Consider the following 25,785-nt stretch of genomic DNA (forward strand, 5'->3'; position numbering starts at 1 on the left):
ATAACTTCCTGATTTGTATGACATAAAATTAAATATAGGATACATAAAATGAGTAAATACAAAGACAAGCAAAACGGTACACGCTTCTCCAATCGTTAAGTCTTAGCTTCTTTTCTCTCTAATCTTGCCACAGCTTTATATGGCATACTTTCCTTTCTGGGAAAGAAACTACTGCCTCATCAAAGTTCAACGTTTTGCTACATGAAAAACAGTTACATGCACCCGAAAATACAAACATTTGAAAAATTACCTGAAAGACATGAATTTTCTAAGTGTGGTAGCACAAAGGGGACAAGTATTATCCAAGCCAAATTTCAAACTCTGCATAAGTAGACCATAATATAATATGTGGCAAAATTTCACCTTGTTATTGCAAGGCATTTGTGTACAATAAAAGTTGACAGATGTTTTTGGTTAAGTTTCTTTTAACATGATTTAGCACGTAATAGTGATGATGCAGACAGCTTGTTTCAGATAAAGCTGCAGCAATTGTTGGGAATCATTAGGCAACAGAAATTTAAACAATGGTAGTTTTCAGGGACAGAAATGAGTCATTGTTAGGCAGGAACAACAGAGGAAACAAGCAACAATTACAGGTTACTCATGTTTTTAAGATTCTAGTTCAGACTGGTCAGTACTGTTGTGGAAAGTCAGTATGGAGGCAGAAGAGTGTACTATTGGTGCTTTTGTTCAAACAAGTTGCAGTACTGGTAGAGCACAAGCATCTGGATGTCATGAAACAACATATGGAACAAAATGTGGCATTCGCTTTGTACTGTATGATCTGGATGAATCGGACCAAGATTTGTTGCTATGGGGATCCGGCATACACCCTGTTGGCACAAGTAGTACAGTTACAGGAAACTTCAGTGTTTATCATATGAAAGTGTTTCTGGATAAGTATTCTTTCCTAGAAAGAAGTTGTTTTGATCGATTTGGGATTCGTAAGAAGACAGTGATATGTAGCCTCAGAGAAATTGATATAAAATCAGTATTGAAAGTGAATCAGTACATGGGACTTAACATGAAACCAGGACAAAAGTTGTGTTCCAGGTGTGTTACACTGCTAAAACATGAAAAAGAATATTATGATGATTTACATGACAGTGACATTGAGTATCAGCCACCTGCAACCACAGCGGATGAGCAGTTAAATACTGAACTGGCTGCTCTTGGTTTGTCTCGTATGAAAACACACACAGTTGGGAAAAGAGAGAGGCCCAGCTATGGTAGAAAAAACTACAAGAAGCTCAAATGGAATTAAAATACAAAATAGTTAACACACTAATGGTGGAAGAGGAAGAACTATCTGCTCCAAAGGAACAGAAATCATGCCAGAAATGCTCTGATTTGGACAAAATTGTGCATGATTTCAAAGAAAAATGTGCCATATCCACACACTAGAAAATAGTTGAAAAGTTTAAAAGGGCATCAATAATTTGACCCCAAGAATGCACAGAAAGTTTTAGAGAAAAAATTTGAACACGCAAATCACTCATCATGATCTGCTGGATCTGAGGTGGTAGGCCAGGTCATTGAGTCCTCATGGAAGTCTTCCTTTTCTGTAGGTGATTATGTTCTCTACATCTTGATTTTTTTTCTCATTTATGGGTATTTTTCCTGTGTATGCAGTCTCTGTAGGAAGTATTATTTTATCCAATAACTTTGGTTTTTGAAGGACAAATCTTACCTGAAGGATGCCATCAATGAATTTGGAGGCTATTACAGAACCCTTGAAATCAGTTGAATATTGGAGGTGTCAGTATTTGGAAATACAAAGGTTTGAATGCTTGTCAGTACTTTTCATTGATTTCTTGAACTTTGGCCACCAACTTATAGTTCACGAACTGTTCTTAAGTCCTCTTTCTCACAGAATATCCAGATTCTCTCGCTGTTTGTATCAACTCACAGTACTCGTCCGGAGTGTATATTCTGTCCATTTTCCTAATCTTATGCTTGGTGGTACCAAAGATCCTATAACACTGCAGGAACGAATGTTCACAGATAGGAAAATATTGGTGAATTGTAGCAAAACGGCCAAGTGATACCAAGGCAAGAAGAAACCTGACAACAGTATTATTTCGGTTTTGTCCACCACAAGCGTTGCAAAAAATGTGAAGTTCTTTAACAGTTGGACTCGTGTCATGAATCTTCAACCTAAGTAGACTACATACCTCATCAGGGCCTTGTTTAGCCACACCTTCTGGATATGTGTAGAAATTTGCTGATCCTGTTTTCACATTATGAGTACAGAAAACATACAACCAAAGCTTTCTTAGATAGAACATCTCTTGCACTGGAATTTTTGGCAGTGGAAGATTTTGCATGTAGTCAAAGCAAGGCAACCCACTTCTTTTTCATACACAGTTGCAACACTTCCTTTTGTTCGGAGTAAAATTTCTTGGCTTGACGAAATGGACCATCTTTTCAGCAACTGCAACATACTTTGCGGAGTTGTTGAGAACTGGCGATTTGATCTTAATTTCGAATTCCTCACATGCACTGCAGACGTCAATTTGGAGCCTTCCAAATCTATATCCTTGGTTCTCATTATAATATTGCTGATAAAAATTGTACTCGACACTAAATGCATAATGCAGATATTTCTCACAAAACATGTGGGGCAAAGTTTTTATGCCCAACTCAGCACTTAGATATTTAGTTTCCTTATTGCAGTAATGAAAATGATGATGCCTTGGGAACTCATTTATATGATAATCAAGAGCACCTAGTATTTGTGGAAGGAACACCTTACCTTGGTTTGTATGTTTACTGCGCATATCAAGTGCAGATTTTCCAAAAGCAATTAAAGTAGTCAACCGGAAAATGCTTCATATTTGAGGGCAGATAAAATGGAAAATGCATTTCTACAAACTTGAATTCTTTTGTTGGCATTGTTCAGAACAACGAAACTGAAAATGTCTAGTTTCTTTGGGTTTTCGTTCTTTGAATGGTGGTGTTTTGGATCACATCATATAATCAGACCCTTACGAATGTATCTTGTTCATTTTTGTTTCGTCCATGATATAAATCATCTAGAAAATATTTCTTCTCTTCAGGAGGCAAGTTGTCTGTACATTTCAACTTGCAAGAACACAAAATGTTGGTGTTTGATTTTGCAGGAATAGTGTTACCTGTGGTGGTACTCACATATTGTTAACCAAGAAGACTCTGCCTCTTCTGTACTTCATGTTTATAGCAGTGAACATTGCAAACTCCTTTTTTCCGCTTGTTTCTGAACGATGAAGCCACTTCAGAAACTCACTCTGAAATAGACGGCTTTATAAACTATGTTGTAGTATGAAGAATTTCATTGATTCCTAAAATCTACACGTACAAGTCATCACATTAACCAACTGTTTGCCAACTAGTTAAAAGGATATCTAGCAGATGGAGCAAGAATGAACTTGTTCCGTGCCATGCTGCCATCTCTTGGCCATGCATGGCGATAGTTGGAAGACAGAAATAAATTCAGTTTTTGTTTTCTTCTTTCAACTTCAGACCTGGTTTTCAAGGCTTGATGTGTTGGTTTTTGTTCCTTTCTTGTATTCCATAGTTGTGTGTATCCTTTCAGGACTCAAATTTGGCAAAAATCTCGTTTTATTATTTTCGGTATTTATTTCCTTCTTTCAACTACTGATTCAATTATGAATTAAATAAACAGGAAGGCCATTTCTTTGCTCGAGTTATAACATCTCTTAAATATGGAAAAATGATGAAAGTTTCTAAACAATTATAGTATTCAATATAATGAGATGGAACAAGCTGTTTCCTCTCAAGACACTCATTTGTTCCATTCACATGCATAAGACGGATCAGGGAAAGGCATAGGCATACATGTGGAACATAATAAATGACATGATATTGAGAGGTTACTACTGTTATCTTATCCAGTCACAACTCTACCACCTGTTGCATTTAGTAGTCAGGCATACTAGATGTGTGGCCTGCCAAGTGAGTGCTTTTAATATTTGTGCATCAGAAATGTTGATATGACTTACTGTAGCCACTGCTACTGTACATTGATAGCAAAGCCGTATCACGCAACTGTTTTTGCTATGATTTTTTCTTTTTAATTATCTCAACACAACAAATTACACATATCCAACTAATAAATTTTGAATGTGGCACTGTCTGTAAGCATTTCTGATGGACTTACACCACCTTGGCAAGACCACATTCCCATTCTGTTGGGTTCATTTTAATCAGAGCTTTGCTATTCTAGTAATAGGGAGCTTATGGCAAAAATATCTGAACAAAATGGCTACCTTCTACTGAATGATCACGACCACCATTTTGTTTCATATCTCCTCCTTTATTTTCTAAGATTCTACCACTGCAATTGATACAAAATTTCTTCCAATACATTTAAACATAAAAGAAAACAATGAATTCTGTGCCCAATGAACATGATACTACATAAATGTTTCAATATCATATGACTACACCCCCCCCCCCCCTCTCTCTCTCTCTCTCTCTCTCTCTCTCTCTCTCTCTCTCTCTCTCTCTCTCTCTCTCTCTCTCTCTCTCTCTCTCTCTCTCTCTCTCTCTTAAGCTCATTCATTTTTTCTTGCTTTTCGGTACAGTACTTGTAACTAAGTCACCACATTCAAATTACACAGATTAAACTTGAAAAAAATAAAACAGAAAAGTCGACTTTAGCCAGCATGTATCAAATCTTATCCATGACAAAATTTCAACCCAGATTAACAAGTCACCTTCGGATTAAATTTAACATGTAACCTTTCCTATGGACCTACCACATACTCTGGAGGATTTATGTTCATCTCCCACTACAATGTAACCCTCATTCTGTTGCGGGGCAGATGGGTAACTCGCCTTCTTCTTCCTCCTCAGAGCAGCAAAATTTCTAACTTGCTTCACACAAATGTAATTAATAATGGTAATTTTGGTATCGTGATTACTTAATTATCTAGCACTTCAGTTTTCCATTGTCTCTTAGTCAGATTGTGACAGTCGGTACTCACCATGTGGATGTGCTTGTTCCTAATTCAAATTTTGCACACAAAATTCTTAAATATTCTCACCTTAAAATTACCACTCACAAGAATCTTGGTGTAAAATTACCAAACGTAGTTTCATTGTTACCATTGTTCACTGCCAAAGAATGCTAAATTCCCCTTTAGTGTTACCTGCCTCCCTTTACATAAATCTCCCACCAAAAAGTATTGTTCTTGTTGATATTCTGTAAAGGGAAATTATTATTTCTAGCTACTCTTAAATATTCCATGCCTTTTCCATATTCTTCAGTTTTACGAAGCACACAGGAAATAGGTGCTTAAACTTCAGGAACCAGTGAGAGTACCGACTGTGGCTGTTCACAAGGCCATCCCATGCTTCCTCAGAAGTGGGGGAGGATCCTGTTACTGTATTGATCAGCCACACTCCAGGCCCTCTGGTGCTCCTGAATACTTCCTTTCTTTGGTTCTGCCAAAGGTGACCAGAGGACTGTTTCAAAGATAATTACAGATTCTACATCCACTATACATGGTAAGCAGACAACAAACCATTCACTCATTTCTCAGACATCACAAAATTGGGTATAGGGATCTATCTTTGAAGAAAGTGCACATATGAATAATTAAAATATACAAATTGTCCTTTTTTATATCACTATCCGGTTTCAGTGTATTGAATAAAGTTGTGTTACCATAAAACATGTTCTGACGACGACAACAACAGAGTATGTTATACAGAGGGTATTACTGTACCCAATGAGGCAAATATTTTCTGTCTGGTAGTACTTCATCCTTTCAATATAACCAAACACTGATGACCTTTTGCAAAATACTTGGTTTGGCTTTGTGCCAAGAAATTTTTTTTTTTGTCGTCAGTCCACTTACTCTGGCCTTCTGGGGCAGTTCATAAGCTCAACCACAGTTAGAAGGTGGGCCACATAATTCATAATTGCTTTAGTTAGTAGGAAGTTCTTACGAAACAGCTCCGTTGAGATGTTTCATCACTCTGAACACACAAAGATTGTGCAGGAACGTTATTGCCATGCAATGGCATTACCAAGTAATCCTTTGAAAATTCAAATACTAAAAAATTAAAGAGAGTGTCTAAATCAGGTAGCCAGAAAAATTTGAAAATCACAAAATTTTCTTACATTCTAAAATAATGAATTGACATTCATCCTGTGGTACCAATTTAAATGAAATTAAAAATGACCACATTCGGTCGCAAAGTGGACAATGCTTCTTTTCTCAAAATACCACAGCAAAGAAAAAAAATCTCACTGCAAAAATGTGTTACTACAATTAAATTTGGGGTGCCAAATTAATGGAGTTAAAACAATCTCATTCAATCCAAGGAATTGACAAGTAATATAGGCAAGGCACCATGGCAGAGCTATAAACATGACATTAATAAAATTATTATTTAATGAATTCTCAGTGATGTCAAACGGTCTGATAATTAACATGACAAGACACCACTGCAAGGTTACAAACATGCAATCTCTAAAACAATAAACAAATTACATACTAACTGAATCACAAATTTAAGCACTGCTAATTCAGAATTGAGTGTGTCTTGGCCGGTTGGCCCTTTTGGTCAAAGGAATTCACAAGCGCATGTAAGGACACACAAAGGATAAGTTATATGAATCTAAAACCATATTTCTGACAGTGTTCCATGAAATATAAAATGTAGTTTGATATGATTGGCACTTCCAAACATCTAACAGTGCCTTTGGTGGCCAATGTCACACGCACACTGAAGCGACGTATCTGCACATAAAATGCAGTCCCGCACGCACACACAATTCTCCTTTCATTCTTCTTTAAGATAAGGCAATCAGCCATCACAGCTTGCAGTAAAAAGAAAACTCAGCTGTTAAAGTTGCAACACCCTTATCGTCCTGTACCCTGGAATTCCACTTTTGAATATTACGAATATGGTGCCAGGCGAGTGCATATCAGTGGCTGCCACGCTCCTTGGTTTTGGTGGCACTGTTGGTTAACCCCTCTTCCTTCAGCTTATTGATTTAAAGTGAGGTTGAGATGTCATTGTGCAGGGATGACAACATTGAGCTCTTCTGTGTGTCACCCTAAGCTAACAGAGGACGCGGTGCAGTTTCCTCCCCTCAATGGCGCACCACGACTGGAAAGTGAGCCGTTATGAGAGTTTGCCTTGTGACGGTTGGTGCCAGCTCATTTAATAGCCATGTTGTCACCTGCTGACAGGGCAGACTTCCCGCCTGACATCCATGTACCCACGGTGTGTCGTGACAGCTAGCTGCGTGCTGCCAAGTTATGTCACAGAGGCACCCGTGTGCGACAGCTAGACCAGCTGTGGCACCCTTGAAATTGAGCGCTCTCTCTCTCTCTCTCTCTCTCTCTCTCTCTCTCTCTCTCTCTCTCTCTCTCTCGGGCAAGTTTGGGATGGGAAGCCACAGGCCCAGCTGCTTGTTACTCATGGACAGAGGCACCTACACCACTTCTCTCCCTCTGTGCTGTGCCCGCACAGTGGTGTGGAGTGCAGAGAACTTCAGCCAACCCTTCTGCATGCACAGACACACTGAGATACCTGTTATGACAACAGACTTGTGAATTACATGGTACACAACAGCATCAACATTAAAAAAAAAGATAATCTGCACTTTAGTGTGTGTCCTTATTTACAAAGATAGTTCAAAAATGAAAAGTCCTGTGTTGATGTACCATAATTCAAGACAAAATTAAATTCGAAGACAGTCAAGAATTACAAAAAATAGGAAGTTGTGCTTAAAACTTAATGACTATTGAGTTTTAGAAAGTAGGCCAAAAATATCAACAATAATAATCCAGAATGAGATTTTCAGTGTGCAGCGGAGTGTGCGCTGATATGAAACTTACTGGCAGATCAAAACTGTGTGCCAGACCGAGACTGGAACTCGGGACCTTTGCCTTTAGCAGCAAGTGCTCTACCAACTGCGCTACCCAAGCACTACTCACACCCTGTCCCCACAGCTATACTTCTGCCAGGGTTCGCAGGAGAGCTTCTGTAAAGTTTGGAAGGTCAGACGAGGTACTGTGGTGGAAGGGGCGATTTTCAGTGATGATCACCTGGCCCTTCTCACCGCCAATGTCTCCTGAGGTGGTTCCTCATTGAGATAAGGCCCAGGATCTCCTAGGGCAGGGCAGCACTGTGTTGTGGTGTGTGGATTGGTATGGTGTTCGCTATTGCATCTTGGACGGTGCTGGTGAGGGCTTAGATGGCCTCATCAATTTGCACTGTCTCGTTGATCGTGTGGGTGGGTGGGGCGCAACTGTCAAGTGTTTCCTTGAAAAATGTCAATTTTGTGCACCTGTAGTCTAACATCCTGTGTTGATCCATGTGCTGCAGTGTTTCTTCAATGTACAATATAATGGGTTGGTGATTTGAGGGCAGATCGTTTTAAACAGCAACATTGAGTGTCGTCGTTATGCCATTGATGAGAGCCATGTCCAACACGTGTGGTCTGTGACCCCTCTGGTAGGGAATGTGCATCGGTTAGGTTGACGCTAGTGTAATGTAGTTCCATTGTAGTGTTTGTTCATATTGTTTCTTGCCACTGGTGTTTCATATACATGAGTTCCAGTCAGTGTTTTGCTTTAAGATCTCCAGCAGCGATTACACGTGGTGATATGTTGAGTATTGTGCTGATGTCGCGTGTTATAATGTTTTTAGGGCTGTTGTATACTGACAATAGTGTAATGTAGGCTCCGTTGAACTTGACCCTGCATTAGTCGTGGTGGTTTCACTGGCTTGCTGACGGTGGGCCAGCATTTCACTGTTATGTTGTTGCTAGGTGGCTTGTTGTGGTGTGCGCATGTTCCCATTCCTGTTTCCTCGTGGTCGCTTACTCTTTCTCTGGGCTCTCGGTTCTGGGGCTCCTTGTGTGGGTACATCTTTGTGTGTGCTGTGTGTGGATTCGCAGGCTGTGGCCTTGGAGTGGGATCGTGTGTTTTGGGGAACTGGTGTTCGTTCTGGTGTGGTTATTGTGTTGGCTGAGATGGCTGTGTTGTTGTCGCAGTGGTTGTTAGGTGCGTGTGCTGGGTGCAGAGGTTCCGCGACCTGCTCCTCTCCTCCAGGGCGTGTAGCCATGGAGAACGATACTCCATTCCTAACAGGGTTTGGTGCAGGCCTTCGACATGGTATGGTGTTGGGTGCCTACAATTTTTGAGTTTTGTTCCTATGCACCTCTTTGTATATGTTGCAGCCCCTGTAGTTGGCCGCGCGGCCTTGACCACAGTTAGTGCAACGACATATTTTTTGCTGAATGAGTGTGCAGGGGTTGGATGCATGTTTGCCAGCGCATCCGTGGTAACTGGGTGCCAGGCCGTAGCAAAGGGGCAATCGCCGAATCGCTGGCAGTTGTTGCATTGTTGGGGATGTGTGGTGGTTCGTATAGTTCTACCCTTACGCCCATGTGCAGAAGGCTCTTTATCTGCCATCTCGACCAGGAAATGTGGCAGACGGTTGTGTGAGCAGAAGCCTGCCATCCGGGAAGCACTTTTATAGTCGAATCCCAGGAAGTTGAGTGGTACTTGTACTGTTGTTTGGGGTACTGGAGTCCGCTCCCTTGACCATGTACTGCTGTGTTCGTTCTTCAGCAGTTCTGTACATGTAGTGTTAGATCCCCTTTTCTTTCAGGAAGGTAAGGAGATTTTTGTATTCAATGTTCGTAGATACATACAGTGAGGCCCTATCCCCAGAGCACTTTGTGTGAAGTGTACAAGGTGTGTGCCTTTCCGCGAATGTTGTGTTGAGGACACTCACCGTAGTTTTGTATTACGACTGGGGGAAAACCAGTCTTTCGTTGTGCAGGCATAGGTGCAGTTGGTGTTTCTGTGGTGTTGCGGACTGTAGGTCGGTTCATGTTGGTGGATGTCTGTGTCCCTGACCGAAACTGTGGGTTTCAGTGTAGGCAGCTGCCTAGCGAGTGTGGTTGCTTGCTTGTTTTGTGTTGGATTCTTGCATTTGCGTCGTGGGCCCTCCACTTGCCAGGGCTCAGTGTAGCGCTGTTCTGGATCCGCATCTGCAGCCGCTGATTCTGCCGCTGGAGTCAGCTGCTGCAGTAGGATGGATGTACAGGAATCACCAGTTGCAGGAGAGTGTAGTGTTGTGTAGAGTACTTGTCCGTGTGGGGGAATCGCTTGGTCGGCAGATGTCAGTGATTAGTCAATGCTGGTTGAGCAGTTCCTGCGCTTGTGCAGCAATCTGCTGATCCTTGTCAGCCAGTACTTCCTCAGTGGCGCCCAAGCGTGACATTGACATTGAAGAGAACAGTCGACTAACGCGCCTCTTTCACTGCAGCCTTGCTGCAGGTTAGGGCGAGGGAAACACCAGCGTAATCTGCCATATTGATGTTGTAAGGAGTTTTATTTGGAGTGAAAAGAAAGAGCTAACTAATAGGCCCTACATAAGTGGGTAAATGCCTCACGGCCTAACGAGTGCCGTTGGCGCAGTGGCACGGCACCTAATGGAGGTGCGGAGAAAGAAAAGTGGTCTACAGGATGCGGGGTGGTGCAACGTGAATGGGCTCCTGGCACTGGTCAACCCTAACAAGGAAAGAGATGGTCTCGCTGGGGGAGTTTGTAACCGAAGTGACAGGGTTGCTGCCAGTTTGAGACTCTTACGACAATTTAGCTTCTCTGCGAGCTACGCAGGTTGTCCACGTAAGAGAGCAAGGTTCAACCTTCCGTCGATCTACTGGACGCTACTGTGGCTTCGCAAGAAGAGTCTTTGTAGAGCAGAGCGGTCAGCGAGGCCTAAACCCCAAGAGCATCACCACCTGAGAGCTCCTTCAACTGCGACAGCTGGAGCGCGTCTGCTCCTTACGTGACCTGATATGGTTGGAGTTTTCTTCCCCCAGTTGGTGTTTGAATTACTGGCATCCTAATGACGCCCTGACTTACGAAATGATACCTATGAGTTTGATTTGGCTTTTTGTCTTTAATGGCTTGGGGGGTGTTCCCCTGGTATATGGACTTTATATGTTTTGTAGGTGAAAGTTGATTAGCTGATTTGTTTTATATTAGTGAAGTTTGTGATTGGAGTGGATGGCATGAAGCATAGGCTATCATCTGAATTGACGGTTGATGGTAGTAATGCGAGTTCTGTGGGTTGGGGAATACCTGGTCCCAGAGAACTAACGAGTGGGAATGGAGAGGCAAAAACAGTTTCATGGAATTTTGTTGTTTTGTTTTTATGAGATGAGTTAGTTGGTTGACCCAGCATAACTCTTAATTTCCTCATTGCTGGAGAACCAGGGGGCATTAGTGATTATTTGAAATGTTTTATTTTGAACTACCACTAGGGAGTCTAGGTGTGTGTCTGCCGCCATACTCCACACTTCTGATTCGGAGCTTAGCCTCTATTGTTGCTCCCCTACCTTTGAGCAGGGAGTATAACTGGTAGATCCGGGTGGAACTCTTGTTCTTAGCCTCTGTGGTGTGTTGCTTAAATGTTAGGTTTTTATTGATGTTGAGTCCCGAGTATTTTATTACCTTCTTCCAATGGAGTGGCTGTCCATTGTTGTGGGTGAGGGTTCTGATAGTTCTTTTAATTTTGTGAGTGAAGATTATACCATGGCACTTGTCTGGGTTTTTCACTTTCCATAGATTGCACCAGTTGCTGACCTAAAGTGCCGTTAGAGGCTGCACGTTATGCAGTTTATATTGCACCCACTGTGACATAGTGCTGTATCATTGGCATAAAGTGCTATGTTCCCTCCTGGCTATTTGGGGATATTGTTTGTGTACACAAGATAAAGGGGTGAAGCACAGAACCCTGTGGGACACCTGCCTGTATTTCTGTTATTCGGGTTTTCGCTCCATTGACTGAGGTGAAAAACTTTCTTCCTGTTAAAAATGAGTGTATCATTTTGAGCAGGTGATTTGAGCAATTTAGCTTAGACAGCTTGTAGAGAAGGCTGTCATGCCAGACACGATCGAATGCCTTCTCTCTGTCGAGGAATATGGCTGCTGCACTATCTCCACGATGTTTCTTGGAACAGATATGCTCCACTAGATGATGGATGGCTTGCTGGGTGGTGCTATGTCCAACACGAAAACCGAACTGTTCGGGGGTAAGGATTGAGTTGTTATTTAAGAATTTGAGTAGGGTGTACAGGATTAGGCTTTCTAGAAGTTTTGATAGGTGATTTGGTAGGGAGATAAAGCGGTAGTTTTGCAGGAAAGGGGATCTATGTTGGGTTTAGGGATTGAGATAATTTTGCAACCTTCCAGGCTGAAGGGAAATATCGTAGTTTGAGGCAGTGGTTCAGGATGTTTGTTAGCTGGGAGGTGGCAGGTTGTCGGAGGTTTTTAAGAAGTGGGGGGTTTTATTAGGTAGGGTTCAGGGGATTTTACGTTGCCTATCCACCTGATGTAAGCTGTTATTACTCGCTCGTTGGTGTCCACGAAGGTGGTATCGACCCTAGCGTTGAGTTTTTGTTTGAGATGTCTCCACTCTACTTTCGAGCCTTCTGCTTCTTCCTCCTCATCCTCCACTACGTTCTCCTGGAACTGGAGTTCGTACATGTCTGACATGGCGGCCACCTTTTCGTCACGGGTATACACCAGCCCCTGTTGTCCATGCAGTGGTCTTGTGGCTGTCTGGGGTTATCGTCAAGCCCTGATTCCAGAGTATTTTTCTGGGTTTTGTTCTGCGAGCTTTGCTGGTATCTGGCATATCTGAGCATATGTAGCCTGGTTTTTATCTCTCTGGCCATTTGGTCCATTAGCCTCCTGTCTTGTGGGTGACGGAATGTTTGCCAGTGTTTCCTCGTGCCGTTTTTGTCAGCTATTAGTTGGGCTAAGTCCAGTGGTAGATTGCGCCTACCTCTATTGTGCGTGATTTTGGTGGTTGACGCTTGGGCACAGCTTTTGATGTTAGTTAGTTCTTCTGTGGCTTTATCGATATCTCCTGTCTTGATATTCTGATGCTGGGTCTGATATATGATGTGCCACAAGTTCTTTGTATAGTACCCAGTTAGTGTGATACGAGTTCTGGGTGCTGTCTATGGGGATGATCTGGTCGTTCTCGAATCTTAAAATGACTGGACTGTGGCCGGAATTTAGTGTGTTGATGACCTCTGTGGTTGTGGCCAGGTCAATGTGTTTCAGGAGGAAAATGTCCAGCTTGTCAGGCAGGTGTCTGGAATCATACAGAAAGTGGGTTTGTTCATTGGGTGGGTTCATCTGGCACTATTACTTTACTGCTGGATGGGTATCCAGGTACCTTAGCAGCTGGTTCCTACTTGTGTTTTTAGTGCAGCAATCCCATGCCCTGTGCTTGGTGTTCAGGTCCCCCCCCCCCCCCCCCCCCCTCTCCCTCTACTTAGGTCCTGTTGCACACGTTTAATAGGTTGTCAAGGTCACTGTGGTGGAGGCGTTCGTTTTGGGGGGTGGTAAGGTGCCACCAGGACTGTTGGATGCTGATTTAGGGTGACTCCAATTGCTGTGGCCTCAGTGTTGATTTGTCAGTGGCAAATGTGGTGTTCTATCAGGACTCCAGTTCTGCCATCTAGCCTGTTTGGACGACCAGTCCTAATTAAGATGTAGTTTTTAACTCTGAACTGTTCATCGGGGCTTAGATGACTTTCGTTTAATAGTGCCACGTCAGTGCCACAATCCTCGAGGAACATGCCCAGCTCGTATCGGATATGAATGTGCATGCATCCGTTTGCATGATTGGGTTTGTGCCCATTTAGTATCTGAAGGTCCACTGGATTTTTCCAAATGCCTTCTGTGTAAGGTAGGGGCTGCGAAATAAGGGCCTTACCTACATGTGTATGTGTTTGGTTTGAGTGAAATTTTTGTGTGCTTAGTGTCGTGTTTTGTGTGGTGTTTATACTCTGAAATGACGAGTGGCTATGTTCGTTGGGTGTTTGTAGTTTACATGGAGAGGTTCTGATCTGAGTGACGAGATGAGGTGGATTGGTGAGTTTTCTGATTTGACATACAGTGACTGTGTTCTATTCTGTATGATGGTAGTGATGGTTTGCATGTTTGTGTCATTGTGTATGTGTGTGTTGGGGACGAACCAAGGTGCCTCAGTAATGATTCTTAAGGCCTTGTTTTGGAGGACTTGTACTTTGTGGAAGTGAGTATCTGCGGCCATGCCCCATAATTCACGTCTGTAAAGTATTGGCGGAGGCACCGTCATCTTCCAGTTTAATTACTGTGTCACACCAGGGGAGGTCCCGCCCGTCTATGGAGAGCTGACAGTTGGGAGGTCTCCTTCTGATGGTGAATATAATAGCATTACATTTGCCAGAGTTGATTTTTATCTTCCCAATATTGCACCATTGAGTGATTGGCTCAAGGTGCTGTTGGAGTCGCATGACAATGTAATTGGGGTTGGGGTGGCTAGCATAGACAGCAGTTTCATCTGCAAAGAGGGCAAGATGAGTGTTGTCTTGCTTAGGTATATCATTAGTATAGATTCTATAGAGTATGGGCCCCAACACTGAGCCTTGTGAGACCCCTGCCTATATTTCCTTAATGCTACTGTTACACTTTCCTAATCTAACAAAGAATTACCTGTTTACTGAGAATGAAGCAATCATCTTAGTGATATGAAGGGGCATTCATATTGGTGGAGCTTATATACAGGGTTAGCCAGTAAAACAGGAAGATTTAAAGAAGTAACTAATTCTTTAAGAATTTTTTTAAATTTAATGGTTATAAAGTACAAAGGTAGCCATTTACTGTAAAATAAGCGAAAAAATTATTTTTTGGATATAACATCTGCCAAATGTCCTCCATTGGAATCTATGAACTTCTGCAGCCGAACCTGGAAGTTTCCCATGACATTTTGCAGCGTATTGATTAGTATTCCTTCAATTTCGTCCCGAATTCATTGTTTTAGGGCTGGGATAGTTCTGGGTGGATCGTTATGAAAAACCTCTTGTTTTTAAGTAACCCATAGAAAAAAATTGCAGGTTGTCAAAGCTGGAGAGCGAGGGGGCCAAGGGATATCCCCGTTTCAGGAAATGACGCTGCCTGGAAACAAAGCATTCACAGCATTCATGGCAACTCTTGCAGTGTGGCTTGTCGCCCCATCTTGTTGGAACAGTGTGTGTTCATTCACTGGAAAACAGGCGAGTTCTGGTGTAAGAAAGTTCTGGATCATTGCAATGTAATGCACAGAGTTAAGTCACAGCACTTCCATTAATATCCTCGAAAAGAAATGGGTCTACGATTCTTCTTGCTGACATTGCGCAACAAACTGTCACTTTTTGAGCATGTAGAGGCGTTTCATGAAGTGTGCCAAGGTTTTCCTCTGACCAGTATCTGAAGTTTTGAAATGATAATTAAATGGACACCCTAACTGCAAATCAGCATAGATATACTTCATTGGGGACATATTGAAAATGTGTGCCCCAACCAGGACTCGAACCCGGGATCTCCTACATACATGGCAGACACTTTATCAATCTGAGCCACCGAGGGCACAGAGGGTAGTGTGCCTGCAGGGACTTGTTCCTTGCATGTTTCCTGTGAGACCCACATTCCCAACATGTCCACACCAATACGTTCGTAGTGTGCCTAATAGATGTTTGCCCATCGTACTCATTACTCGTGGCAGATAAATTTGCGAAGTCCTGTAAGAGTTCGGGCATAGCGTGTGCATTCGCACAAGAAGGTCAATGGCTGGCTAGTTCCAGGGTCGCAGGGTTGTGGTCTGAGTCTGTGTCATTGTGTACTGTTGGGCTAAAGACCCATGGATAATTCTTGATGATAAAAATGTCCAGAATGTCTGGATGGTAGCCTTTGTTTGAGAGGTAGTGCGTGGGTTCCTTTGGTGCCATTACCGTGACGTCGTTTAGCTGTTCTGTGAGGTTGTGCATGGCCCTACCCTCGGGTGTAGTGACTCTACAACCCCATGCCCAGTCTTTGGAGTTTGTCTTCACCAATTACTGACCCTGCTTCCTAGTCCTAATAGTATTTCTAAGTCTGGTGTCGGACTGACTCTACCAGGAGAGTGGTAGGCTGCCACCAGTGTAACTGAGGTTTTGTTTAGCTCCAGCTCCACCCCAGTTGCTTCTATTATAGTGAGCTGTGGTATAACTATTTGCCTATGAGGTATCCTATTTTTAACTAAAACTAACATCCCACCCCCAGGACAGTCTATTATATCTAACCAACAGTAGTTCTTAATTCTAAATTGTAGATGAGGCTTGAGGTGAGCCTCACTTAAAAGTGCAACGTCGACCCCATTGTCATGTAGGAAAATTTCTAATGAGTGTTTTTGATGTCGAATGCCATTGGCATTCCAGATGATTAATCTTAAGTTTCCCTTAATCTTAAGGGCCATTGAAGGAGGACATGGCAGCGTTAGCAATGATCATAATCTTACAAATGTTGTCTGGGGCAGACATAAGTTTCTCCAGTGTTGCTTTTATGGTAGTGGGAGAGCGTTTCTGCTCCTTGTGAGCTGGGGGTTGTCACTCGTTGGTAGGTTCCAGGCTGTCTGGTGTTGTTCAGAGGCCTGAGATGTTGTCGCCACAGTGGCGGGTGCCGTGGTGTTGGTATTTGTGGCAGATTGCCCTGCTGTTGTTCTGCAGTTACGTCTTAGGTTTGGGAAGTTCTGGGTGGTTAGCGTAGGAGTTTGGTTTGTAGCTGCTACAACTCTACCATTATTGCTGGATCGCATGGCGTTTGCCATCTCGATCCAAGCAGGACATTTACGGAAGTTAACACGTTGGGTCCTGCTTGTCTGGTTTCAGGCAGAGGTTAGTGAAGTGGTTACCACAGCACTTAACACAGCATGGCTTAGTGTTGCAGTTGCAAGAGCTGTGGTTGATTCTCTGGCATTTGTAACACTGAGTTGGTCCATCGTGTCTTTTGTAAGCTTCTATGTGGACCTTGTGGCTTGTGACTTTGTAGACTTCGTTGAAGTTTTCGCTTCTGACAATGTTTGAGATGAAGTGGGGCTTCTGTGGCCATCTGCATCATTCTGACTACCACCTGGACATTGTAACCCAGTTCAGTAAGTTCCTGTTTGATATGATCTTCCTGGACAAACGGCGGAAGCTTTTTGATTACGATTTTAACGATCATTTTTGGGATCGATTTCGTACGTGTGGTATTGTATTCCCTTGGTTTTTAGGGCTCGTACGGCATATTCAAAGTCCAGAGGGTTGTAGAGCTGGAATTTGACTGTGTCACCCCTGTATATTGCTAGTATTTTACCTTTCACTCCTGGTTTGAGTTCCTTGAGTATCTCTTAAGTAGCCCCTCTCCTGATAGCTGATGGGGGGGGGGGGGTATACATCTAAGTTGTGGGTTTTTCTGTGCCGCCCCTGAGGGGGAGCATCAGCTGCATCTTATGGCAAGGCCGCAAATTTGTCTGATGTGGACACAGAGTAGCCCATGTGGATGTCTTGTGTCCAGGAGAGGCATCGCCAGGGCCGCTTCGGCTCTGTTGCCTTCCATTTCGGTTGACTGGGGGTCGACTCAATTGGTTCGCCCTCTTTATGTGTGGTTTTGTGTGATGGTTTGTGTTCGCTCATGTTGGACAGGCTGTGGGAGCCCAGAGGGCTACCACAGCGGGCTGGGTTTGGGATGTGCTCAGAATCTATTTCCCTACACTTCAGGCATTGGAGAGAACCAAAAGACACCACGCAGGGAGCAACAGATACATCTTGGTTAACACCGCAAGCTTTCAAGTGCAGTGCTGACCCTGAACGACACGAACGCGGGTATCCAGGAAACACCACGTGCCTTGGCACGGAATGTTCCCTAAACTCGGAGGATGCAGAGTGGGAGCTCTGCAATGTGATGTTGGGGTGTTTTAAGAGCGACACTTTGTTTCTCGTGCATGTGCACGTTTTTTTTTTCCCCCCGCCTACCCTGAAATACCGATGAGCATCATGAACAGCATCGGTGAACACGACAGTTTGCTTGTGCAACACGTAAGTGTGCTGCAGTAGCGGAACTACTTCTTCTTCTGCCTCAAATCGGCACTACACATGGCGGTGCGGACAGGAGATGAGTGTTTGGAATTCCCGAATCGTAACAACACAAAGGCTGCAGCGCAGTGACAACAGCACCTGCACCCTTTAGAAGCACGACTCAGAATGGCGAGTGTGGACATGCTCGTGTGTGCAAATGTGTGGAACATGGGGAGTATATTCCACTTTATTTTGGCTGTAGGTTTTAATGGCCTAACACTATTTTTCCTACATTATGTTAAATTGAAGTTATGGTTTAAGCTTACGATGCTCTAAGCTGTCCTACACTGGGACGTGAGTGTGGACGTGTGGTCACGGTTAACTGCCGGGCCATATCCTTGGCCCGGCACGAGTATAAGATTAATTAAGCTGTTCCTCCTCAGCTCCTCTCAGGTTGAAGGTTTTTCTTTTTTTCCCCTCTCTTTTTGGTTGGGCCTCTGTGGATATGAAACAAATTTATGGCCAGATGCCTCTGGTGGCTTTTTATTTTTCTTCTTCTTGTGACCATTACCTGGCTGATATAAAGTGTCCACTGGTGGTGTGGTCTGTCAGATGTACAGGACGACTTGCTCAGTCATGTACCTCCAATTGTCGTCGGTGAAGATCGGGTATCCATTGATGAGCTCCAGATCTCCAAGACGGACGAGCTCCCTCTCGTTGACCTTTTGGTTCGGGGGCTCACCCCTCGGCCCCCCCCCCCCTCCCCATTGGAAATGGCAGGGTTTGTGGGGTAAGGGAGGGATTTTGGCTTCCGTAAACAGATAGGGAGTGCTGTGATGGGGACAGCTGCCATCCCGCAATGAGTCTGCTATCTTTGCGAGGACTTCCCTCACACAAGTCTTGTTCGGGACTCCCCCCTGCGGGTCCGGGGGTTACAATAGGCCAGAGGTATTCCTGCCTGTCGTAAGAGGCGACAAAAAGAGTCCCTCCCCCTCAAGGAGGTAGTTAGCGCCTGCGTCCGGAGACGGACGGTTTCACGACCTATATTTGCGTTCATTTTTGTTTTTCACTTCTTTTGGTTTCTTCCTTCCTTTGGCTGGTTCCTTTCTTAGTTCTTCTCCGTCTCACTGTCTTACTTACTCTCCTCCTAGCCTTCTCCTCCTAGCCTTCTCCTCCTAGCCTTCTCCTCCTAGGCTTCTCCTCCTAGGCTTCTCTGGACTCTGCTTCGGCGTTTGAGACAGTCTGTCCTTTCTTTCCCTCTCTTTCTTTTTCCTCTTCTTCCTTCCTCCCTGTGCGTGCCTGAAGACTGACCCATGCGTTCGCACGCATAGCCGGTGACGGGGGTAACGTGTAATTCCCCGCCTTGGGTAGACAAGTAAGGCACGCATGTACCCCCTGGTAAAGGCCAGGCCCAGGGAGCGGTGATTGCCTGAGCTGACACCTTCTGACCATGCCAATTGGTCCCTCCGTCTGTTTCTCGGGAGATGTGACCTGAGGTGTGAACAATCACCTAAGGCGGGAGTGCCCTCTGAGAGGGTCCCCACAAGGAAGGAGCGCGCCATCGGAGACGCTGGCAATCATGGGGGATTCCTTCGCAATGGATTTCTCTTCTTCTCTCACGACTTCTGTCCACAAAGGGAAACTTGACCAGCCACCAGTGACAAAAGTACTACTGCCTGCCCCACAGTTCCTTGTAGTTTCTCGATCTGAGGACGGAAAGGATTTTTCCTCTGTCAACCCTTTCGTTATCCAGAAGGGCGTAGATGCCATAGCTTGATCTGTCAAGTCTTGTACCAGGTTGCGTAATGGTACCTTGTTACTAGAAACTGAGAGCACCTTTCAGGCACAAAAACTGCTTCGGGCCACACTCGTGTACACGTTCCCTGTCCGGGTGGAGGCTCACCGCACTTGGAATTCGTCTCGTGGCGTGGCCTATACTAGATCACTCGACGGATTGATTGAGGAGGAGATTCAGTCTTTCCTCGCTGAGCAGGGCGTGACGGCTGTCCATAGGGTCATGAAAAAGGTCAACAATGACACCTTTGATAGTGTTCAGCTGCCGTCGCGCATCAAGGCGGTCTACGAGGTTATTTCTGTTCGCCCCTATGTCCCGACACCTACGCGCTGCTACCATTGTCAGCGTTTTAATCACACTCGCCATTCTTGTTCCAATGCGGCTATATGTGTGACTTGTGGCAGGGATGCCCATGAGGGTGACTATCCACCTCAGTCTCCTCTTTGTGTGAACTGTCGCGGTGACCATGCAGCGTCCTCCCGCGACTTTCCCGTCTACAAGGAAGAACGCTGTATCAAAGAAATTCGGGTCAAAGAGAGAGTCTCCACCTCGGCTGCTCGCAAGCTATTTGCTAGTAGGAAGCCCACGTTGCTCCCAGCGGGGAAGTACAGTACTGTCCTCGCTTCTCCTCGGACTACCAGGGAGGTGGCGATGCAGACATGCGATCTGACCTTCAGCAGTACGGTCGTCCGTTCGGCCAGTGCTAAGATCGCCCGGTCAATGTCTCCACTTCCCCTGTCGCCCCTCCGACACAAGCACCTTTATCAGCTTCTGCCACGACGAAGACCCAGAAGTCAGAAGCACGGGCCTTCAAGAAAGGACCGTCTCGTGCAGACCTTATACGTACCTCGAACCCTCAGCCATCGACCAATCCTTCCACAAAACGACCTTCCAAGAAGGCTCATAGGAAGCACAGTTCTCCTTCCTCGCCACGACGCATTTCTCCTCCTGCGCCCCCCAGCGGTTGCCGCCCCGGGCCGTCATCTGTTTCACCTGGCCGCACCGCTTGTAGCCGAACATCTGGCCGTTCACCAGCGGAGGAAGCTCCCCCTCCCGGCCATCTTCACAAGATGGCCGATGAACCTATAGACCAAATGGATGATAGCTGTCCGGCAGCAGTGCTCGCTCGAAGCCGGGCCCTCAGCGGCCTTAGAGATGACCCCTTTTTGAATCTTCTTCTCACGATGGCACTTACTCACTGGAATATTCGCAGCATTCGTTCCAACCGAGAGGACTTGAAATTGCTGCTCCGCTCGCACCGTCCTCTCGTCGTAGCCCTCCAGGAAACGAAGTTACGCCCATGCGATCACATTGTCTTGGCACACTACACCTCTGAGCGTTTTGACCTACCCCCTGTGGCAGATATTCCGGCTCATGGAGGGATTATGTTGCAGGTCCGGGATGAAATCTACTATGATCCCATCACATTGCACATCGGCCTGCAGGCAGTTGCCGTCCGCATTACTCTCCCCAATTTTACATTTTCCATCTGTACCGTTTACACTCCATCGTCATCTGCCGTTACCAGTGCAGACATGCTGCAAATTATTGCTCAGCTCCCTGCACCATTTTTGTTAACTGGAGATTTAAGTGCTCACCATCCTCTTTGGGGCTCTCCAGCATCCTGTCAGAGGGGCTCCCTGTTAGCAGACGTTTTCAACCAGCTCAGTCTTGTCTGCCTGAATACTGGTGCCCCTACTTTCCTTTCAGACACCTCTCCCATTTAGACCTCTCTGTATGTACTACCCAACTTGCACGCCGGTTTGAGTGGTATGCGCTTTCTGATACATATTCGAGCGACCACTTCCCGTGTGTTATCCATCTCCTGCATCATACCCCCTCTCCGTGCTCAACTAGTTGGAACATCTCCAAAGCAGACTGGGGGCTCTTCACTTCCAGGGCGACCTTTCAGGATCAAACCTTCACAAGCTGCGATAGTCAGGCCGCACACCTCACAGAAGTCATTCTCACTGCTGCTGAATATTCCATCCATCACACTACTTCTTCTCCACGCTGCGTACCGGTCCTCTGATGGACCGCAGCATGTAGAGATGCCTTATGTGCTCGTCGATGTGCTTTCCGCACCTTTAAACGCCACCCTACAGTGGCGAACTGCATCAATTATAAACGATTACGTGCGCAGTGTCGTCATATTTTTAAAGAAAGCAAGAAAGCCAGCTGGGCTGCTTTCACAAGCACCTTCAACAGTTTTACTCCTTCTGTTATCTGGGGTAGCCTGCACCGGCTATCTGGCACGAAGGTCCACTCACCAGTTTCTGGCTTGACAGTAGCGAATGACGTACTTGTGGCCCCTGAGGATGTCTCCAATGCCTTCGGCCACTTTTTCGCAGAGGTTTTGAGCTCCACTCATTACCCCCCTGCCTTCCTCCCCCGAAAGCAGGCAGAAGAGGCTCGGCCACCTAATTTCCACTCCTCGAATTGTGAAAACAATGCCCCATTCACCATGCGGGAACTTGAAAATGCACTTGCCCGGTCACGGTCCTCCGCTCCGGGGCCTGACTATTCATATTCAGATGCTGAAGAACCTTTCTCCTGCGGGTAAAGGTTTCCTTCTTCGTACTTACAATCGCATCTGGATTGAGGGACATGTTCCCGCATGTTGGCGCGAGTCTATTGTTGTACCGATTCCTAAGCCAGGGAAGGACAAGCACTTGCCTTCCAGTTATCGACCCATCTCGCTTACCAGCTGTGTCTGTGAGGTGATGGAGCGAATGGTTAACTCTCGGTTGGTTTGGCTGCTCGAATCTCGACGCCTACTTAACAATGTACAATGTGGATTTCGTAGGCGCCGCTCTGCTGTTGACCATCTGGTTACCTTGTCGACCTTCATTATGAATAACTTCTTGCGGAAGCGCCCGACCGCGGCTGTGTTCTTTGATTTGGAGAAGGCTTAAGACACCTGTTGGAGGGCGGGCATTCTCCGCACCATGCATACATGGGACTTTCCTCCCTGTTTTTATTCGTTCCTTTTTAATGGATCGACAGTTCGGGGTACGTGTGGGTTCTGTCCTGTCACACCTTTCGCCAGGAGAATGGGGTGCCACAGGGCTCCGTTTTGAGCGTCGCTCTCTTCGCCATAGCGATCAATCCAATAATGGGATGCCTCCCAGATGATGTATCAGGCTCCCTTTTCGTGGACGATTTTACCATCTATTGCAGCGCGCAGCGTACATGTTTCCTGGAGCGCTGTCTTCAGCGTTCTCTTCACCGTCTTTACTCCTGGAGTGTCGCCAATGGCTTCCGTTTTTCTGCCGAGAAAACGGTCTGTATTAACTTCTGGTGCTACAGAGAGTTTCTCCCACCATCCTTAAGACTCAGCCCCGTTGCTCTCCCTTTCATGGAGACAACAAAATTTTTAGGTCTTACATTTGACAGGAAACTTACATGTGTCCAATTTGGCTGCCCGTTGTACCTGGATGGTACCTCCTGGGGAGCGGCCCGAGTGGTCCTTCTCCACCTCTATCATGCCTTAGTGCGCTCGAAATTGGACTATGGAGGCATAGTTTACTACTCTGCTCGGCCGTGTATTCTTCGGCGTCTTGACTCTATCCACCACTGTGGATTACGTTTAGTGTCAGGAGCTTTTTACACCAGCCCTGTGGAAAGCCTTTATGCTGAGATTGCTGAAGCTCCGCTGTCCAATTGGCGAGCTGTCCTAAATCCTTATGCTAGCCATTTGTCTTCCGTGCCTGCTAATCCAGCCCATGACATTTTTTTGACACCACCTTGGATTTAGAGAATGTAGGCCGCCCTTCCTCTCTCCTACCACTGGGAGTCCACTTCCGTCAACTGCTCCATTCTGTTTCCTTCTGCTTTCCTAAAACTTTCTTGACAACTAGGGGAACACCGGACCTGCCTGCTCCGTGATCTTTGTCTTTTTACCAAGGATGGTACCCCTTCACTTGTTTATCGTTGGGCATTTTCTGCTCTATGTGCACAAATGAAGGATGCCACATTTATTTACACTGATGGCTCAAAAGCATCGTTTGGTGTAGGGAGTGCCTATATTGTTGACGACATCCTAAATCGATTTCGGCTTCCCGACCAGTGTTTGGTTTATACTGTGGAGCTTTACAATGTTCTCCAGACTGTCCAATACATCCGTCTTAATTAGTGGATACTGTATGTTATCTGTTCAGATTCTCTCAGCTCTCTCCTCAGTCTCCAAGCTCTGTATCCTGTCCACCCTATGGTGCACCGGATTCAGGACTGCGTACCCTTGCTCCACTTAGGGGGTGTCTAGGTGGCGTTCCTCTGGATCCCAGGACATGTTGGTATCCGTGGCAATGAGGCGGCCGATATAGCGGCCAAGGCTGCAGTCTCTCTTCTTTGGCGAGCTATTCGCGCGATTCCCTTCGCCGATCTACGGAGTGTTTTATGTTGTCGTGTTACTCTTTTATGGCACGCACAGTGGTCGACACTTCCCAATAATAAATTGTGGGACGTGAATGCTCTTCCCTGTGCTTGGACCTCTTCCTCCCGAATGCGTTATCAGGAGGAGGTAATTTTAACTATACTCCGGATAGGGCACTGTCTTTTAAGCCATCAACATCTTTTAAGCGGAGATCCTCCCCCACTCTGTCCCCACTGCTCTCAGCTGTGGACCGTAAGACACCTTTTTCTTGAGTGCCCCTATTTTACTCCGTTACGTGCCCGTCTACTGCTGTCGCTTGAAATATTTTAGCAGAAGACACGTGCTCAGGCGATCGCGTTCTCGAGTTTATTAGTGCCAGTGAGATGTCAGTCATTTGAAGCTCTTTTTTGGGACAACCAACCCCTTTCTGTAGTGGTTTTTTAAGCTTTCCTTCTGCTTTTAGTTTCTCCTATTTTTTTTAGTGTTGTTCCCATTGCTGCTGGTTTCCATTTTCGTTTTTTTAACTTTTCCTAAGTCACAGACCGGGCACTAATGACCATAGCAGTTTAGCGCCCTAAAACCAAAACACAAAAATTATTTGTGTCATTCATCAGTTTTCATCATTTCTGATTTTCCAGTGATGTCTGAAGTAAGCAATTCATCTTATTAACTTAATAATAATTTTTTAGTACAAATACAGTGTGGAATATGCTTCTCAGCGACTGCACTATCTTATGATCGAAATAAAATTAGTGGGACACACGTGTCCCAGCAGACATTATTTGTAAAGTTATTTAACGGTTTGAAATATAATGTGATGCTGTTTTATTCCTTTTCACGCTGAAAACAATACAGTTAAAGCTTGCTATTAATGAATTATCATTACTATTTTTGCAGATACGAAAAGACAATGAGATTTCCCATTATCTTTCCTCGCTGCCAGATGATCCTCAGGATTCGGAAGCTGAAGCTGATTATCTTGAAGAGGACAATACTTCAAATGCAGAGTCATCTAGAAGTGGTATGCCACATGAGGTATCAGAAAATCGAACAGCAGGTAGTAGTTCAGACATTTCACAAATAACAAATAACATTGACAGTAGAATTGCAAATGTCTTTCCTGTTATTTTCGCTGATGAGAACTCTTATGAAAGAAGAGATAAGAGATCAAGATGTGATTCTGACAGTGACTGGGATGATTAGATAAGATTGGTTTTCGTTCCATAGATCCATGCTGAGGAGATCCTCGTGGATGTGGAACGTGTCAATTTTTTTATGCTGAAAGAGCAATACTTACAGTATGAATGTATACATCATTTGTTTCTATTAAAAAATTCGTTAATGGAGTAGGAGTTGGCCACTAGTAAGTCTTTCAGGCTCCTTTTAAACTTATCTTTATTTGTAATTAAATTTTTACGTTGGTTGGCAAATTATTGAAGATGAGGGTTCCTGAGTAGTGGACCCTTTTTTGAACAAAAATGCGTTTAAGTCCTTGTGCAGATCATTTTTATTCCTGGTATTGTATGATGAACCGAGCTGTTTGTTGCAAAAAGAGACATATTATTTAGGACAAATTTAATTAAGGAGTAATATACTGAGAGGCAGTAGTTCGTATACCAACTTCTTTGAAGAGGTATTCTACACGACGTTCGTGAAGTTACTCCACAAATAATACGTATTACTCGCTTTTGGACTCTGAAAACTTTTGTTTGACTTGAAGAGTTA

At 44.7% G+C, this 25,785-nt stretch overlaps 1 long non-coding RNA gene across 1 annotated transcript in view; it reads left to right on the forward strand.

Moving 5' to 3' along the window:
• Positions 1-25,275, forward strand: part of LOC126284513 (uncharacterized) — a 48,388-nt gene extending 23,113 nt beyond the window's left edge. The window contains exon 3 of the long non-coding RNA XR_007551490.1: positions 24,958-25,275. This is a non-coding gene — a long non-coding RNA (uncharacterized LOC126284513). The remainder of the gene's footprint in view (positions 1-24,957) is intronic.
• The last annotated feature ends 510 nt before the right edge of the window (positions 25,276-25,785 follow it).

Source organism: Schistocerca gregaria, chromosome 8 (assembly GCF_023897955.1).
Source record: "Schistocerca gregaria isolate iqSchGreg1 chromosome 8, iqSchGreg1.2, whole genome shotgun sequence".
NCBI classification, from domain to species: Eukaryota; Metazoa; Arthropoda; class Insecta; order Orthoptera; family Acrididae; genus Schistocerca; species Schistocerca gregaria.